We start from the raw sequence: 19,779 nt of genomic DNA, 5'->3' as shown, positions 1-19,779 counted from the left end.
TAGATAGTTCTTGTGTTTGTGCAGTGCCACACCGTTATTTGATGTATACTATTATCCCACATCCAAGACCAGTTTGACTTTTTAATTCTCCCTGATTGGCATTTTTTATGTTTTCCTTAATCATGTCTCTCTATGGTGTATCTACATCTGCACCAGCAAAAATGGACTTTGACCTTGCCAACTTGGAGTTTTACACTGTTGCCCAGCTCACAGATTTCTGCAAGGGACGTGACTCCCTGCCAAGAGCACCACTAGGGAGGTGGAGTTGTAAAAGGTGACTGGGCAGAGGAGATGGAGGACGCTGAGGAGGGCTCTTCAGAGAAATCACCTGTAGCAGAGGGGGAGGAAATGACCCCAGAATTGGAGCTTCCTGCTAGGGCAGGGAGGAGTGTCTCTTCCTATGAACCCTCCCCAGAGGAACTGGCTGGGAAAAGGGAGGAGAGGGAATTTAAGCTTCAGATCAATAATTAAAAAAATGAAGGCTGAGGAGAAGAAAAGTGCCTTTGGGGAAAGGAAAATCTTACTCGCTCATGAACTGAGTCTACAGGAGCTGGATATTAAAGCCAGGCAGGCAGATTCCAGCAGTGATGGTTGCAACATAGCTGCAGTATTTGAAGGAGCCAAAAGGCTTTGCATACCCAAGGATTTGGTGCACAGTTATGTGGTGGGAGATGACATTGATAAGTGATTTTTGCATATGAAGTTGAACTGAAGGTTCACAGGGTTCATGAGGAGCACTGGGGGAGGCTGGTCTGTGGAATCACCTGCTTCATGTGGGGAGAGACACAGATGTCTTACACTAGAGGTTTGAGACCAAACTAAGTATACCCTTATGAAAGCCATTTTAATTGCCAAATTTGAGCTGACCCCTGAGAAGTATCGTCAAAGATTCATGGACAGCAAGAAGCTCCCCAACCAATCCTGGGTAATTTTTATGGACTATTCCAGCAAGGCACTGAATGGATGGGTACAGGACAGTAAGGTTATTGATTATGTTGTGTTATACAATTTAATCATGAGAGAGCACATGATCGGTATCTGTATTACAGAGCTGCAACAGCATCTAGTTGACAGCAAGCTGACTGACAACAGGAAGCTTGGAGAGAAGGCGGACCTCTGGGCTAGCACCAGAGTATCCAAAGAGATACCTGGGAGTGACCCCAAGAAGTTTCGTTCAGGTTTCCCCAGCAGAGTGAGGGGGAAGTTAAAGTTAACCCAGACACGTCCTATAGCGAGTGGTAGGAAAGGGTTCCCATGCCCCATCTGAGAGACAAGGGGGTGGTAATGGATGACGGTGGCCCAGGGTACACTATTTCCAACCCTGCTACTGTGAGTGCTCCCAGTTAGGACAGAAGCAGGGGGACTGTCTATGTCTAAAGAAACAACCAACTGGTTGGACCTCTACAGGGGTGACCAATTTGGCCTTAGGGTAAATAGTCTCCAGGAGCAGGTCATAGACCATGCCATGATCTCCGTTAGTTGATAGATAAACTCAGAGAGTGAGCAGTGATCCATGAGGGAGGACGTTGTTGCTGCTTTGAGGGAAACCGGGGTGAGACAGACCATGGTAGTGGAAAGGCTAGTTACCCCAGAGCAGGTACATTGGCCAAGTGTGTAGTATTGTCAGGCTCGTAGGCAGGGCTTTTTCCGCTCTAGGCCATGGTACCCCTGGAATGGGGTGGATAGGTGACCCAGGTGAGGGTCATAGTTAGTCCCCACCATAGACAGCAATCTGGTTGCCCTCAGTGGCGGGAGAACTGAGTGGGGGTGACAAACAACGGGACTCTGACAGTTCAGTTTCCTGGGGATGCCACTCCCAAACAGAGAGTACAGGGTCCCATATGGAGGGGCAGGGTGAGGGTAGACTCATCCCTTTCCCCGGTTCAACCTCAGGGTGCAGATCCTGAATTGATGGCCAGTGTCAGAATACCACCCCAGAACTGGTGGGAGGTAGAGTGGAAGTAGGGTACAAGACACCCAGGGTTAAAGCCTACAACTCTAAGCCACCTCATAGAAACCTCAGGATCCTACACGGAACTCCTTTCCAGCCCCAAGGCTGGAAGAGAGGCCTACCAAGTATCCCCGCTTAAGTTCCCCACTCGCAGTCTATGGCCTGGGGACTGGCTCCTGACACTGACAGTTGTCAGTGGTCTCTGTTGGTCATTGTCATTATAGGTAGAGTTCTCCTAGTGTTGGGGACAAAAGTCTGATACTTTGTTGGCCACGGTGGTACTCTTTGCCTACTATGATGCATAAGCAAGCAAGTTAAGGTTAGGTGCTGCACTGATGGGGTCCACGGGTGAGAAGAAGGGTTCCCTATAGGTCAGTTCAGTGGTTCAAGACAGTATAGTCAGAGAGATCTAACTGAGTTCAGAGAGACATAGAGTTGACAAGTTCACCTGCAGTAGGGGCCCATTCTCCACGTTCTATCACCCTAAACAGGGAAGTCCATCAATGTATTGATTAGTCTACCCTGACTTCAGGCTGGGGAGGGCTGGTGCTGGAAAATGGCCCTTTCTGCAGGGTCACCCCAAAACCTTTTGCCTTTCTCTTCTATTCTTTCTGACCTCGTTTCTGTGGGCCTTAGGACTCTGAACACTTTACCTCTGCTAAATAGTAGTAACATGCTTGTGCTCTCTAATCTAAAAATGGTAGTTTTAGCTAATACCAAATTGGCATATTTAATTTACTTATAAGTTCCTAGTACAGTGCACGACATGTGCCCAGGGCCTGTAAATTAAATGTTACTAGTGGGCCTGCAGCATTGATGACCATTGTGAAACATACATCACATTGATGTCTGTTTTTAACTTTGCAGCTACCCCTGAGGAAGGGATGATCTATAGTCCGAACTGCATTGGGTACAATGAGGCTGTTAGGGACAACGTAATCCCTTGTGCTACGGAAAAGGCCAGAATAGTCATTCCCAGAGCATTTGAAAAATATGGGATGTACAAGGTCTTGAAATGGAAAATGAAAAAAAGATGTGATGAAGTCATGGAATAAATTATGGAAAAAAGATTAAATAAATATCACTGATAATAATTGGAGTCCTCTAGAATTTTGCTACTGTGCGACAGTGTCTGGAAAGTATGCTCCACCTAAATCGGACCAATATAAACCTTTTGCCAGGTCTAAACCTTCCCTTTTTAAATATGCATCACCCCTAAGGTGAGCCCTGGACAGTGCAGTTTCCTCTCCTCCAACGTCACATGGATCAGAATCCACAGTATCCTCTGGGATGCTTAGGAGGTCACCTTTTCCCCATTGGACCTGTCACTCCCTCTCCTACCTTCTAGGCCAACGTTCTCCTGCAGCCCCTCATGGTTCCACAGCACTAGGTCCTTCGTTGGGTTTTGAGTCTTGCTCAGTCATAATCACAGGATTAGTCTCTCTCTCCTATGTTTCAATAACCAACTCTCTAGGACCCACCTCAGGCCAAACAAATACTGTTTCAGGTTCTTGCTGGCCCTGTACAGCTTGACTAACCTGCTCCTGTGATCTCTCGACCATTACGGTCCCTTTTGGTAGCGGTGCTGTTATATCACCAAGGGGACACAGAACTCTGCAAGTATGGGCAGCCTGTATCCAGTCGAATAGACCTCTGCACTTCACAGCAGTCATTATGACAAGGATCACATTGAAGGGCCTGCACCATCGAGGCTTCAGACAACTCATTCGGGCATGCTTTTCATCACAACCCAGTCCTTGATACGAAGGTCATGGCACTGCTCCTGATGAAGTTGGGCTGTGGAAGCTTCAACCTGATGAGACACAGAACGCACCACATCAGCAAGTCATTTGCAGTAATCAAGTATCAGATCATCAGTAATGTTCACAAGCGCATTTGCAGGTATGGCTGGCAACCTCAGTGCCCTGCTCATGAGGATGATACAATTGTTAAATTTACCATATGGAGATTGCAACACTTTTAACCGTTTGGCATGTAAACACAGCTTATCACACTGCCAATAACAATGACTACATATTACTTAAGGGATATGTGTATAACTATACCACCAGGCCAGGTAGAATCATTGTGTGCCCACAATAGTAGGGATTTTTTTTTAACTTGATACCTTTTGACAACAGTACTATTGTGTAAATCCTGCTGATGTCCACATCTCACAAGGACAAGTCAGCCTATCCTTCCCTGATAAATATCATCATTCACAGATTGTCCAGCTTAGATGCTGTTGTGTTCTTCACCCGTATATATCTGCCCTTCTGAGATTTTGGTTATCCCACATATCCAGACATCCCATTGATAGTGCTTATCCATAGATTTATTTGCCTAAAAATATTAATGCCCCTTCAATACCATTGGGAATGTGTAGCTTTCACATTCATGTACTTACCCACCTGTTACCAGGTTACACCTACTTTGTTAGCCACTCACAGACATATTTTGTCACCTACACATAGTCCGAATCATGGAATCAGGTATAATTAAAATAGGATGTAGTCTGTTACTCACTTACGATAAGTGCCACTATGACATGTGACATCAGTATACATACGTCTAAATTTGCCAGCTGCTACATTGGACAACAGATGGCACCAGTGCTGTTTAACTTTCTTTCACAAAGACCAATCACTACTTATCAAGTCCTGCAATTACACATTGCCTGCTATCAAGATGTATTGCATGGCATGTCACAGTCAAGTTCTCAATCATCACATAACACAAAAGTGTTGGTGTCTCAATACAGAGACCAGGGCAACCAAGCGTATTTGGGATGAACTATGTTGAGCATTACCAAAATAAATAAAGGGTATTTTCTTGCACATTGTGTTGTCATGTGCCCATTATATCTTTGAATTGCACTACTGGCAATACCCAGCCTATTATAACCTTACATGCCCCAGATTCAAGAAACCTAAACCATGCACCTACTACTTTTGTTGCATATGCTAAATTTTACACATTACATGGATCTTGAGTGTCTCAATGCCTAAATGTTAGAACACTGGCTGCAATACATGAATATGCATGGTATTATATGAAGGCCATGAGTCAAGGCACATACCAACCCCTCCTTGCTGCTGTCTGGATCTCAACTGCCCATCGAGGATGGAATAGGCCACCACCAGGATACGACACATTAGGGGCATTAGGGTGCGGTGTGTGCCCCTTCTTCCTCGAGGTGACAGGCCCAGCTGGACTTCAGCGATCTTCTTGGCCCAGCCTCTCAAGTCCTGCCACCATTTTCAGCAGTGGCCACTGTGCCTATGGGTGACCCCCAGGGACACACCTTGTAGGTGATGGTCCTCCTCAGTAAAAAACATCTGAGTGTTGTTGACTAGCAGTGGGCGGGGAACTCTGCTCTGCCAGCGTAGTCTGTGGAGCTTTGCCAACTACGCACTCTCCTGGGAGCGCGGAGTTTAGCAAAAAACTCCAATTGTGCCGCATGGCGGAGTTTGGCCCCGCCGCCCACCTGGCAATGTCTGTTCTCCTCGCTGGGAAAGTTGAAATTGTAGTTGTGGTGGCTGCATACTTCTACTGCTGGGGGGCCTGCTCCAGCCAGACCATTGGTCTCCTGGATATAGAAAGTAATGTCGGCCAGGTCCCCATGAACTCCAAGCTCCAGGCGTCTGCTGTGTGTGGCACTGCAGGGCTCCCTGCGATGTGCTGTCAGCCCGCTGTCCTGGCAGACCCGGTGCAATACTGAGGACAACATGGCCCACAAGCGATAAGGGAGGGCCCGTTCAGCTCATCTGGCACATGCTGATGTGCCAGGTCTGACCCTGCTTCGCACAGATTACTGATCACAGCTGGTGACGGTTGAAGCAGTAAATAAATGGCAGCAAGCCAAGGGGGTGATTGCAGCTGCTAATGCTCTGTTACTAGCAGCCTGGGGACGATATGCAGCCCTGCACAGTGCCAATGTCTGTAGACAGCTGACACATCTGGACTACAGAGAGGAGGCAAGTGGCCGTGCCTAACTCGGGCCCCATGAATACGCTGCTGCAGCCCCAAATCAGACCAAGAGGATCTCACTGTACTGCGACCAGAGCCTTCAAAACTGCAAGATAGATGGTCCCCTGCCTTATATAGTCTTATGACTCCTACTGTGTCTTTGAACCAGTCCAGTTACAGGGTCAGGGAGGGTGTCGAAGTTAGGGCGGAGCGGAACTCTGTGGAATTTCACTGAGGTTTTGTACAACTCTGTAGAATTCTGCGTAGTGCAACTCTGCAAACTCTGCCCACTCCTAGTGTTGACCTGTAAGGATGACATGGTATTTGGCACTTTGTACACATTCAAGACGAACATATCCAGCTCCTTTGTCACATAGGTCATGGAAAGCTAGCGTAACCAATATACATGTTATCGGACTAGAATTTTCAAAACTCCACCTGTGGTCAAAAATTCAACATTTACATATTTAATAACACATTTTCAGTTCCCATTGACACCACACTCTAACCTGGCCTTGCCCTAAGTGACTATGCAACACCTCTCACTACATTGTGGATGGGAGAACACCACAGGTGGTATGAAATCTCATAACTGCGATGGTCAGCAACCTATGTCTTCTGCGGAAGGAAACACTAGCTTTTTGAATGAACATTATAACCCATACACCTGGTTGCCTTCCTGCATCTGAACTGACCATTGTTGAGCACTGTGATTTGCTATGTGAGGGCTTGTGACATGGCTGATGTAATGTTGATATTACATCATGTGTGTGAAGTTGTTGTTCTGACTGAATACATTAACAACTTAACCACAAATAAATATGACATTTCACATTCACCATTAGAGTTTGATTAACTATGACTACACAAGCAAATGTATTTTGAATTATGACAGAAAACAAGTCATTATATGGGTACATGCCTAACTAATACACCATACAAAGTTTGTGGTCAATTAATTTTTTATTTTACTGATTTTATACAGCGCATAGCTGCCCCAGCAACGGGGCGTCCCAGCACTACCCAGGTATACATAGTTAGAAGCCGATCAGAAAAAAAAGTATCAGAGTTACCCCGGGAAAAGCCATGTCTTTATGGCTTTGCGGAACTCTAAATGATTCTGGAGTCCTCTAATTACAGATGGGAGAGAGTTCCAAAGTTTTGCCGCCAGCACCTTAAAAGACCAGCCGCCGGCTCTGGCTCTGCAAACATGGGGAATACAGACTAGCCTTTGATCCGAGGAGCGAAGAGGTCGATTCGGAATATACGGCACTAACATATTAGCTAGGACAGTGGGAGCTTGATGAGACAACATTTTATGAGCAACGCAGAGAGTTTTGAAGTGAATTCTTCTCTCTACTGGCAACCAGTGTAGTTTGGATAGGGACTTAGACGCTGAGCATTTTTGAATATCAAAGGACAGACTTCTATCAATCCAGATGCCTAAGTTCTTAACCGCCTCCTTAGGTATGGGTGCAGGTTTGAGTTTATCCTGCCACCACTGCTCTGACCACATATCACTGTCTCTCCCGAGCAGACGTATTTCTGACTTGCTTGCATTTAGCTGTAAGCAATTTGCTGTCATCCAATCAGCAATTGCCAGCATGTCATCCTTAAATTTAACAAGATTTGAGTCATGTTTCTTAGAGAAGGCGATGACTAATTGGGTGTCATAGGCATAAGACACCAGTGACAACCCTCTACTCCTGGCTACCAATGCCAACAGTTGTACATAGATATTGAAGAGCAAAGGGCTCAGGATTGAGCCCTGAGGCACCCCGTGTTTGATAGTATACTCCTGAGAGTGGAAAGGTGGCATAGTGACCTGGAAGGTTCTGCCCTCCAGAACGGATCGAAACCATGTTAAGGCCGCTCCCCCAATCCCAATCTCCTGTAGCCTACGCAATAATATCTCATGTGATACCGTATCAAATGCGGCACTTAAATCAAGAAGAATCAGGGCCGCCAATGATGAGATGTTCACATGAGAACAGTGCTATAAAGCCCAGAACAGTACTGGCACATTTACAGCAGTGAACTTGTACATAACATTTACAAACACACTTTTAAACAATTGACAACATATGTCGATGTGTGTCTCATGGAAACAATCTGCCCTATGTGCATCATTAGCTGACATTTAAAATATGTATTCTGCCAGAATTGTTCTCACATGCTCCTCTGATGTGCCATTCAGCTGCTTCTATTGGGAAAGGACCGTGTCTACCAGCTTTTTCAGCACCTCTGGTGCAAAGGCAGGGGCCCTGATCCCTGTACAACTAGACATTGTAGCTCCCAGAGAATAAGAACAGCAGCAGAGAGTTGGGGAGGTCTGTAAAAGTGCAGTTTCTAAAGACAAGTGATCTGTATTGCAATGCGCAAGACTTATATCTAAACCGCATAGGCGGTCTTCTGTGCAGGTGGCCAAAGGGATAGGTCCGCGTTGGTTGCATTTTCCGAAGATGTCCAATGACTCTAATTGCTGCCTGCCACTCTGCCTACCGCCCTCTTCAAAATAGACGGCGGTTCACAAGTAATCTCGTTACATTAGTAAAGGAAGTTTACAGTGACGGTCTTCACTGTAGGGGGACACAATTAGCAAGCCACAACTGTCACCAAAACAAGCTACAGCCTATGACTGTGTCCGCTTCAGATCTGAACCGCCTACCGTGACTTTTGAACAATGGTTGGGTTGGTGCAAAATCTTTTGCCAATGTTGTTGTTTTGTACTACCCTATGCCTGGATGCAGTATAATGTGTGTTAAAGGAGCATGCAAATCAATCGCTCTCGTAATGAAGTCACCTTGAGAGGACCCCAAAACACTTGTTTTCCAGGCTAAACCAACATGAAAGTACACACTACACTTTTTTAATTTCCACTTTCTCTCAGACAGTATGTGGCCCATTTCCATAAGCAGGTGTAAATACACCACATAACTAGGTTGAAAGCCACTGTTACCTAGTGTGTGATCTGTGTGATGTCCAGGTGGAAAGGGGTGTGTGTCTGATGATGTACAGAATCCTAAATTCCCAGAGGTCCAATACACTCAAAATCTAGGCACCCTACTGACGCGTTGCAAATAAATTGAACATAGTAAGTGGTCTTTGTATACTATACTTAAGTGTACATCTGCGTATTAAGAAAGATGTACATTGTCAATGGGTTGTGTATGTCATTGTTTGTGCAATGCAGACATGACAACATGACAGTGTCCACAATGTAACATTTGTCTGCATGAAGTGCTGAGTGGAACTCAATATGTATATGAAGTACAGGATGCTATGCATGGCATGATACTACTGTGTCGACTACAAATCTCACAATTTCCTCATTTATTAAAAATACCACAGTCATGTGTTCTTGGCTTGTGAGATTTGGACTATGTACTGCTTGTTTTTTACTCAAAAAAATCTGTCACTAGGGATATGGGTCTAGGTTATTTCAATTTCTGTGTTACCAAACATTTGAGACACATTCAGAAATTACATGTATACTGTGATATGTTTAGAATTGTTTTCCTTTGAAATCTGGTTTGCACTGACACGGACTGTCATTCATGGCTACTTGGTCTGTGGTGTCTGTCTAAGTACATGTTGCCGGGGACATTGTGATCTAACACTTACTCTGTATACACTCCACACATAGGTATCACAGAGGAGCCGTAAGACAACCTCCCGTCTACAGGCCCTTTCCTGGCCTCCACACCATGGAAGAGAAAGACTTGATCTGCAAATACCATCTCATTAAGCGACAATAAATGATTTGGGCCAGCAGTTGGCACCTTCACTGCATCCACATCGCAACTGTCCGACATCACTGACACCCAAACTTAAGGTGATGGCAGGACTGCATTTCTTGGCCATGGGTTCATTCCAGTACACAGTGGCAACATCTGGCAAAATGTCCCAGCCTATGTTTAGCGATGTACTTCGGGATGTAGTGCAGGTATTGACCAGACAGATGGACAGCTACATCAAGTCTCACAAACCAGGGGAATTGGCCAATAAATAAGCCATAAATTTATGGGTTTGGGTGAATCCCACATGTCACTGGAGCAATCGATGGGACACAAATTGCTTTGATTTCACTACTGGCTAATGAACAAGTATATCGGAACAGGAAGCACTTCCACTCAATCAATGTACAGGTGGTGAGTTTGCCTGATTTGTGTATTTCCCAAGTCTGTGCCAGAGTTCCAGGATCAGCCTATGACTCATACATTCTACGGAACAGCATCTTACCCTGTTTGATGAATACACTACTTCCAGAACTGGCCTGGCTTGTTGGTAAGAAAGGTTTTTAATGAAGGTTGCCATGAGTGGTTTTGTGTGTCAATTTGGTAAATGTTTGTTTGATCATTGAACTCATGTCTATCGTCCATGTAGCAGACTCAGGATACCCCAACCAGCCATGGTTACTAACACCATTGCGGAATCCAGTCACCACAGGAGAAGTCGGCTTCAATGAGGCCCATAGGAGGACAAGGCGGATAGTAGAGCGGGCTTTTGGCCTCATGAAGGCAAGGTTCCGCTTTCTTGATAAAACTGGAGGAGCCCCAGATCACTGTTGCCTGCTGCATGTTTCACAACCTGGCAATAAGCAAAACAACCCTCTAATTGAAGATGAAAAAGACTAGTAAGTGTCACCAGCTGAGTATCCAGGACTGGGAACTGATGACAGTGGTGAGGAGGAAAGAGTTGACTTGCGACAACAGCTTATCAACAACTTCTTTTCATGACTGTCATTATGCACTGAGTTGTATTTCCAATTCTACAGTGCTTGTTGTTATGCAGCTGTGTGGACTAGGTGTATATACCCATCAGTGTGTAGAATAAGTGTGCAAATGTTTGTGCAAGACAGGGTTTGGATATGGTTATAGTCACATGCACAGTGTGTCATTCATTTCCAACTAATATTAACAGTAACATTGTTCTGGCTGAAGTCTCAGGGGGATATTCACAAGGATCTACCGCCGAGTTAACGGTTCATTATCGCAGCCAAAGTTGTGATAAACTTATCGCCCCAATCACAAGCTGGTGTTAACAGCCCAAAGCACCAATTTACCCATGATAGCAGCTGCAAAAAACATCGCCACAGATGACCCCCACAACTATCGCTAATGAGATGCAGAGTAGGCGTTCCCATGCCAAAAGCCATGACAACACCACTCCACAACGTTCACAACAACCAGCCAGAACTGTGATAAGTACACAAAACAGGCAATAAAGCGCGTAAGCAGCAGGAAAATAACACCTGCTCTGACCTGGTGCAAAGTCAGACCACAGTTGTACCACAAAAGGCAGCACAGCCCAGAGCCGCACCTGTAGAACAACAGATGCACCTGGGCAACTGAACATGCAGCCCAGAGGTCCGAAAGGGCAACAACACCAGCCGCCACCCCCCCAGGACCCCAGCCTTCCCTGGCACCCCCTGACCAAAGACATGCCACATCAGCCACACCTAAACATGAACAAAATAATCCGCTTGATGTTGCACAATCACAACTGGTGACATATATCTGTTGTCACAAAAATGAGCATCACACATTTACTTTCGAAGCAACAAATAAAACTTTATTAAAATGAACACTGAAATGAAATGAAGACACATGGCGGCTCCCTTCGGGACAACCCGTAGATCACGGCCTGCAAGACAAAAATCTTGATGAGAAGGTGTGTCCTGCGCACATCAAAGGACAGAGAGAGAGTGAGGGAGAGAGAGAAGAAGAGAGGGGGAGAGAGAGAGAGAGAGAGAAGAAGAGAGGGGGAGAGAAAGAGAAGAAGAGAAGGGGAGAGAGAGAGAAGAAGAAAGGGGGAGAGAGAGAGAGAAGAAGAGAGGGGGAGAGAGAGAGAGAAGAAGAGAGGGAGAGAGAGAGAGAGAGAGAAGAGAGGGAGAGAGAGAGAGAGAGAGAGAGGGCCGCCCCTGCGCACCCAGGTCACACTGCTCACCTGCTGCCACCGGTGTGTCTTGAACCACTTGCCGGTATGTATAGCAGTGCACAAGGTCACACATCTAAGACAGAGCCGTCATCTGAAACAGAGTCCAGATACATGATTGGCACAGTACACAATATTGCACAAGACAACATCGCCTGCCCGCCCATGCACACCCAGGCAGAGACACCCCAGCCCCTCCCGCCACCCATCGGAGCATGCCTGCCCATGCACATCTAGGCCTCACTGGTCACCTTCCGTCACCAGCATGCAGACAGGGGGTCCCACCACATGCCACTGCAAGCCACAAACCCGGGGCCCGCGGACATGGCACCCTCCACACCATACAGCCCCGCTCCACAGGCCACCAGGTCTCACATTTGGTGCTGGGTCTTGATTACTCCATGGCATAGGACATACCAGTGCACCCGGCATCATCGCAGGTTGCACACCCGCTAAGCCCAATAGGTGCCACTAACTCTGGGATCCCGGAAGCGATGCCACGTGGCGGTAGGCCCGTGCTGCCGGCTGGCTCTAGCCTACACTGCAGTCGAGCAGAGCACACAAAACCTGAGCTGTCCGGACCGCCGGGACGGGGCATCATCGCAGGCTGAACACCCGCTCAATAGCTTAAGGTGCCACTAACTCAGTGCACCCAAAGTCATCGTCCCGTGGCAGGGTGCCTGTGCCAGCTGCAATGCTCTGGGTGCCACTAGCCCTGTGCAACCCCAATCAGTGCCACGTGGTGGTAGGGCTGTGACAGCCGCAAGGCCTCGGGTGCCACTAACCCTGTAGGCAACAACTCATGGGCCCTTTATGATTGAGAACCGTGGAGCGTCCATCATCCAGTCAGAGGATGTGATGTCGTCGGCCCCTTATGTCGGCAGAGTCATATGGCCTGTGATGCCTGTTGCCGGATGGGTGTGGTGTGCGTGCAAACCTGCCCGCAGGGAGTGGCTGTGACATGCTGACAACTAGACCAGTGACCTGCACACCACCAGCGAGTACGCCTGCGATGGGTAGCAATGAGGGCCCCCCCTCGGAGCGTAAGTGGAGTGGTCTGGCCTGCCGTACGCCGAACCAGCACATGGCTTGCAACAATGACTCATGGGATCTGGGTGTGGTTCAGTCCATGTCCGTACACGGAAGTGACTGATGCATGTGTCCCTGTTGTAGTGTTCACGGGACCCGGAACACAATTTGCAATGTAGCACCCTCTGACTGGCATCCCATAGGATGAGCATCATTGATGCAAGGGAAATCACTGTCCCTACATTCATCCACACATTCATACATGAATGATGAAAGACATGACACAGCAGTGCGTCACTGGATGTTTATTGCACATCCAGTGCAGTTCTGCAGCTGGAGCGGTATGAGCCCGTGGAGGGCCAGCCAGAGTCCATCCAGGGATGACAAGTACTGCGGAAAAGGAAGGGTACAGTCCGCAGTCTGGTCGCCGTGTCATTGGTCATCAAACAGGATATGGAAGTCCATGTCTCCATCCAAGGTGAGTGCATCAGAGTGTATCGGGGGTCAGTGGAAGGTCATGAAGCCATGTGTGGCACCAAGCAGAAACAGGCCAGGTGGCAGAAATGAATGCTATTGCCTCCTGATCACAAACCCATCTATGTCCTCATCCCCGGATGTGTGCTCTGCCCCACCTGTGGGTGTTACAATACCTGCTGAGGCACTGTGTGCTACCATTGACACATCAGGTGCCGGAGTGGATATGTCTGCTGCACTGTGAGGCAATGGCACACCAGGGGGCAGAGATGTGGATGGTGTGGGGGCAGCAGCATTCATCTGCACCACGCCTTGTGGCAGCAATGCCATGATGATGATCTGCAGGGCATGGTAGATCCCAGCTACATTTCGCTGATGTGCAGCGGTGGATGCCATCCTTTCCACCTCCATCCGCACCATGTCCTCCATGAGCCTCCGCATGTGTGCCATCTCATGGCTGGTATCGCTGGAGCCCCTCTTAGTGGACATGTGACCTTCTCTCTGCATCAGGACTCCAGTGATGTCAATCAGGGCTCGTTGGAGACCATGGAGTGGGCCTAGACACCCATGGATTGAATCCAGTTTGGTGGCCATGAGGTTGAACTCCACCCACACCTGCTCAGCCGTCTCCCTCTGGGCCTCCAGCACAAGGCGTTGAAAGGCCGTGTGTTGTTCCTGGGGGTCTTGGGAGACTGCCGGGGCCATGGTTGCCTCCTACTGGGTGGTTTGGGTGGTGGGTGGGGTCTCCTCGATGCAGCTGGGCAGCTCTGATCCTGGAGGCGAGTCTCGGATGATGTCAATGAAGTCTAGGAGGGCTTGTGCATCAATGCTGGTTGTTGTCCTCCTCGTCATCAGTGAAGAGTGGCTGGGACTGCTCTGCAGGGGGTGTTGACGGTGGCCTGCAATGTGAAGGGGAGATGGTGTATTGCAATGTGTCCACATATATGTAGCTGCATGGTACATGTTGACATTCAGACAGCATGGCATTGTACATTGTGACAGTCTATAGATCTGGGCGATGACCCAGAGTCATTGATGGTGCGCACTGTGCTCTGCTTGATTGTGCATGTGTGTCATTGCGGCCAACTCCACCTGTCCCTCCAGTACCTGGTGGTCACTCACCCTGTTGCGGTTGTGTTGTGTCCTGTTGAGCACTGTCCGGTCCCCCGACTCCGGCCACAGTAGCCACACTGATGACTGTCGACACCAGCTCCTCCATGTCATCCAGCATGAGCTGTGGCACTGGACCCCCACCTCCAGTCTGCATTGCTGCCTTCTGGTTGGCTGTGAGTTTCTCCTTGGTCTTCCGCTTGATGTCATTCCATCGCCTCTTGACCTCATCCATTGTCCTCTTGTGTTCTCCGACGGCATTCACCTTGTCCACGATGTCCCGCCATATTCCACTTGTGGTGCCCAATGACACGTTGGAGGTGACGAACATTTGTTGATGGTGTTCCATCACCTCCGTGACTATGATCCTGTTCGCCTGCGGACTGAACTTCGTCTTCCTCTTCTTCTTGTCCTTGCCCTTCCCTGTCCCCGAGGTCCCGGGCTGGTCGTCCGGGGTGCTTGTGGGATTGCGCTCGTCCTCTGTGCCTGCTCCGGCTGCCTCCATGGTGCTTGGGTGTTGGTCAGTTTGTGTTTGGGTGTTTTATCTACTTTTATGGTGATTTTTCCCGCCTGCCAGGTGTGTGTTGCAGGCCTGGCGCTGCTTATCGCTGATTTCCTCGTCGCGCTTTGGCCCATCGCTGTTTTTTTTGTGTTGTGGTTTGTGTTTTTATCTCCATCGAGGTGGTTGTATCGCGGACATTGTCCACGGTTTAGACAGACTATCGCATGGTACCGCCTTGTTGTGAATTCCACATTGGCACAGGGTTATTTTTCTGCGATGGGCTGGGATGTTGAGAGTTGCGTTAAGCTACTCTTGCGGTAGTTATCACACGTTCTTGTGAATATACCCCTCAGTTTGCTCTTACTTGTGAGAGGTGATTTATCCTTGCCAATCTTATTTCATTTTCATTTTATTGTATCAGTTTACTCTGCCGTACCATCAACTCAGGGGAGTTTCTGAGCTGTGCTACCACCAGGCATATGATGCTGTTTCTGAGTCAAACCTGGACATGAAATGATCCTGGGAATGTCTGGCACAGACTTTAATCATACATATCCGTTATGACACCTACTTGCAATAGTAGGAATGAAAGTTTCTACAACGCCAATGGAGATCCATCCCATCATGTGTAATTTGTTTTGCAATATGTGTACCATCATGTGCTCAAATACAATGTGATTGTGGGGATAGATTATAGATCATCAATTCATGAAAACTTGATGTAGCTGTTGATTGATGTGTGTCCTAATTGTATGTCAGAATGCAAGTGCCACAGCACTGACATATGAGTGTAACGTAAAACACAGATTATAGGAATGGGACCTGTTCGCCCTGGCCAAGAAAGGAAAATCAAAAATATGATCTGAGCAGTCAGTGATACTATTGCAGTGGTGAGTGTGTGAAGGGCTGGCTACAGTGTAACAGTAAACAGCAATGGGCTCCGCCAAACTCTGTAGGATTGTTATAGCAAAGGATCTTGGTAAGGGTTTTTTTATAGGTGGATTGGTAGGTGTGTCTACTCTTCAAATTTACATCAGCTGTTTAGTTTTGTGAAAGCATACTATGGTTGGTGTTGTATAAGTTAGCGTGAGTTTCTTAGATTTACACTTGCCATGTGGCGCTCAAGCCGCCTTCGCACCGTAATCGCGTCGGATGCATCATAATCAGCTCTGCGGTACAACCAATGCATTTGCGTTCACGCAAGCCATATTGTACAGCCTTTCTAACTGACGTGGTCATATAAGTAGTGGAGTAGTCATAAGTCAAAATAACTATAAGTGGAAGTGAAGCAATGGGATTAAAACATACAATCATTATATTCCTAAATGAAAATGTAATTCTGCTTGCCCATTTAATAAATATGTGTAGCAAATACATTCTGGAAAAAGTATCATCAATACACCATATGATTTGTCTGTTATATCAGCAAATTAATAAGATTCTTCCAAAGAAGTTATGCAGTTGAAGCCCTAATTAGTTTAGTCAACCTTTTTTGCGTGAGGTATTGGCTGTCATTGAATAAGACAATATTAAGCATGCCAGCACAGCCCTTCAAGGGCATAGATTGAAAAGTAAATATGACATCACAGACACTGGGTAGGACAGATAAATGTCTCTTCCTTGAGGGCTGTAATAATCTTTCCATGACCTCACACTCGAGGACACATTCCAAAACAAGCATTTGAAATGCCAATTGGTCTGGCTTTATTGTGCTGCCCCTTGCATTCTTACTGTCACACAACTCATCCTGCACTCACATGGACAGTCTTTTACGTCTGTGGTAGTGGGAATAGTAGCAAGAACCATGAAGGACCATCTGCCTGCTCTAGTGTGTTGGAAGATGGGGCGAACCAAGAGTTTGTGGTAAGAGAAATGAAGCATGAATGGGGTATGCAGGACTAGCACGGAGATATAAACTGGATAGGACAAGTGCCATCAAATGCCTTGTGCACAATGAAGAGTGTTTAAATGGAGGTCCAACAGGGATTTAATAGATGCGGCAGCTGTGTTTTGCATATTCTGAATGCGACAGAGAATATATGTAGGTAAATCAAATATGACTGCACTCCTATAACCAGGATGAAAGAGCTAATGTGTCACCCATATTCTCCCCTCACCTCATTGGCAAGATATAATTGTCTGTAAACTCTAACAAAGGGATTAATGTGTACGGACAATGTTGTAGACAAGTAGACAGGAGGCAAGATCAGTGTTGATAGTAGCTCCAATATGTTTGGTCATGATAGCAGTAGCTGTTAGTGGGCTAAGAGCCTGTGGTTACCAAATGGAAATCCAGGTCTAAATCTGATTACTTAAAACCATCATCTTCGTTACATGTGACTGATGCAAGACATTTCTGAAGTTTAAGGGGACAATCAGAAGTACAACCACCTTGTTGTATCAGGAATTAAATATCAACAGTGAAATTAAAAAGCACACAGCTACAAGAATGAATTAAAGCAACTAAAGTTGTTAATTAAAATTTAAAGAACTCCACAAGGTGCACAATACATTTTAATACATTAATGTCCATTATTTTTACTTCCGAAATATTAGGCTTTCAGAAACAACAAACTTAAGTCTACCAAATTTGTCAAGTCATTCACAGTGTAAAAAGAGACGATGCTGCCTTTTCAGCACATTTAATAAGCAATAAAGCAATCTTGTTGGCTCTCACATGAAACTAAATGTGCATCACCATGTAGTTCCTGCCTAGAGAGACTCATCAAACATTTTGGGAAGGCTCGAAGCAAACATAGACATAAACCCTATGCCAATATCAAATATTTTCCAATTTCACATCAAAAAAAGGGGCCAGATGCATGAAAGCACTCATTGGTGCATTTGAGTTCACAATGTAATCCCATTCTTATTGTATTTGTCGAAAGATAGTTAAAAATATAAGCACCTCCTAAGCCACTCTTGGAGTTCACAATATAAAACCCCTTTCTTTTTTTCAATGAAAGATGTGTTTCAATCTGATAACATAATTAATAATGAGCATGGCAACAGATTCTGGCTTTATTTGGCAGCTGGTATGTGTGTTCCACAGAGATTTAGAGGCCTGCCTAGACTGCCACAACTTTAAACGCTGGTATTTCAGGCAGTCAGGTGCAATTCGCTAAGAAGAAATCTTTCTGTCTCATGTCTCTCTCTTCACTTCACCTCATGTCCTCACCCCACTCTCTTTAACTCTCCTACTCTCTCTAATACTGTTGCTATTTTTTTATGAAAACATAGCAGGGTGTCAGAAGTGCAATGCAATACGAACATTGCAGTACCATACAGTACACAAATTATTCAAAAAGGGAGAGAAGGAAAAAAGGGGGAGGGCAATATCTAGGGAGGGGAAGGGGGGGTTGCATAATGTATACAACATAAGCAATAATCGCAATTACGAAATACCTTGACTACGATGAGTGCCAGTCCCGATGGCGTTTAAAAAAAATAATAATAATTTTAAGTCCTCATACTATCTCCAATCACAAGTAGCCGCGACCTTAGGTTGCGTACTGTGGCTGCCGCTCATCAATCGAATTGGACCTTCTTCTTCTAGCAGATAAGTTCTTGGACTATTTCGTATTCCTTTACCTCCCATGCCCACTGCTATAAGAAGATGTAATCATTGGACAGATCGCCGCCGACGACATCAGGACCCTGCTGGACAACGGTGAGACCGCAGCCCTCATCCTCTTGGACCTCTCCGCCCCCTTCGACACCGTCTGCCACCGCACACTACGAGCACACCTCCACACCGTGGGGATCCAAGACAAAGCTCTGGAATGGACCACCTCCTTCCTCTCCGGCAGAACCCAGAGCGTCCGCCTCCCCCATTCCGATTCGAAGCCTCCGAGGTCATCTGCGGCGTACTCCAGGGATCTTCCCTCAGCCCAACACTGTTCAACATTTACATAGCCCCGCTCGCACACGTCGCCCGACAGCACGACCTCAACATAACCTCCTACGCCGACAACACTCAACTGATCCTCTCTCTCACCAAGGACCCCATCACCTCCAAAGCCAACCTCCACTAAGGAATGAAGGCTGTCGCTGACTGGATGAAGATTAGCCGACTGAAGCTGAACACGGACAGAATGGAGGTCCTCATCCTCAGCTCCAACCCTTCAGCCTGGGATGACTCATGGTGGCCGATGGCACTGGGGGCAGCCCCGACACCCACCGACCACGCAGGCAACCTCGGAATCATCCTCGACTCAACGCTCTCCATGACCAAGCAAGTCAATGCCATCTCCTCCTCCTGCTTCAACACCCTCCGCATGCTCTTAAAGATCTACAGGTGGATCCCGACAGATACAGAAAGAACAGTCACTCAGGCCCTCGTCAGCAGCAGACTCAACTACGGAAACACCTTCTACGTGGGAGCCCCGACCCAGCTCATCATACGACTGCAACACACCTAAAACGTCTCGACACGACTGATCCTCGACGTACCACGCCACGGCCACATCACCCCCCACCTGAGAAACCTGCACTGGTTGCCCGTCAACAAGAGGATATCCTTCAAGCTCCTCATCCACGCACACAAGGCACTCCACAAGACCGGCCCAGCCTACCTCAACAGACGACTTTCCTTCTACATCCCCAACCGCCAGCTCAGCTCCGCCGACCTCGCCACCGTCCCACGCATCCGAAGAACAACCACCGGCGAGAGATCCTTCTCCCACCTCGCTGCCAAGACCTGTTACACCCTCCCACTGATCCTACAACAGACCCAAGACCTGCTGACCTTCAGGAGGCTACTCAAGACCTGGCTGTTCGATCAGTAGCACCCCCACCAGCGCCTTGA

The sequence above is a fragment of the Triturus cristatus genome, chromosome 5_2, assembly GCF_964204655.1.
Source record: "Triturus cristatus chromosome 5_2, aTriCri1.1, whole genome shotgun sequence".
Taxonomy (NCBI): Eukaryota; Metazoa; Chordata; class Amphibia; order Caudata; family Salamandridae; genus Triturus; species Triturus cristatus.
This window is presented reverse-complemented; position numbering follows the sequence as displayed.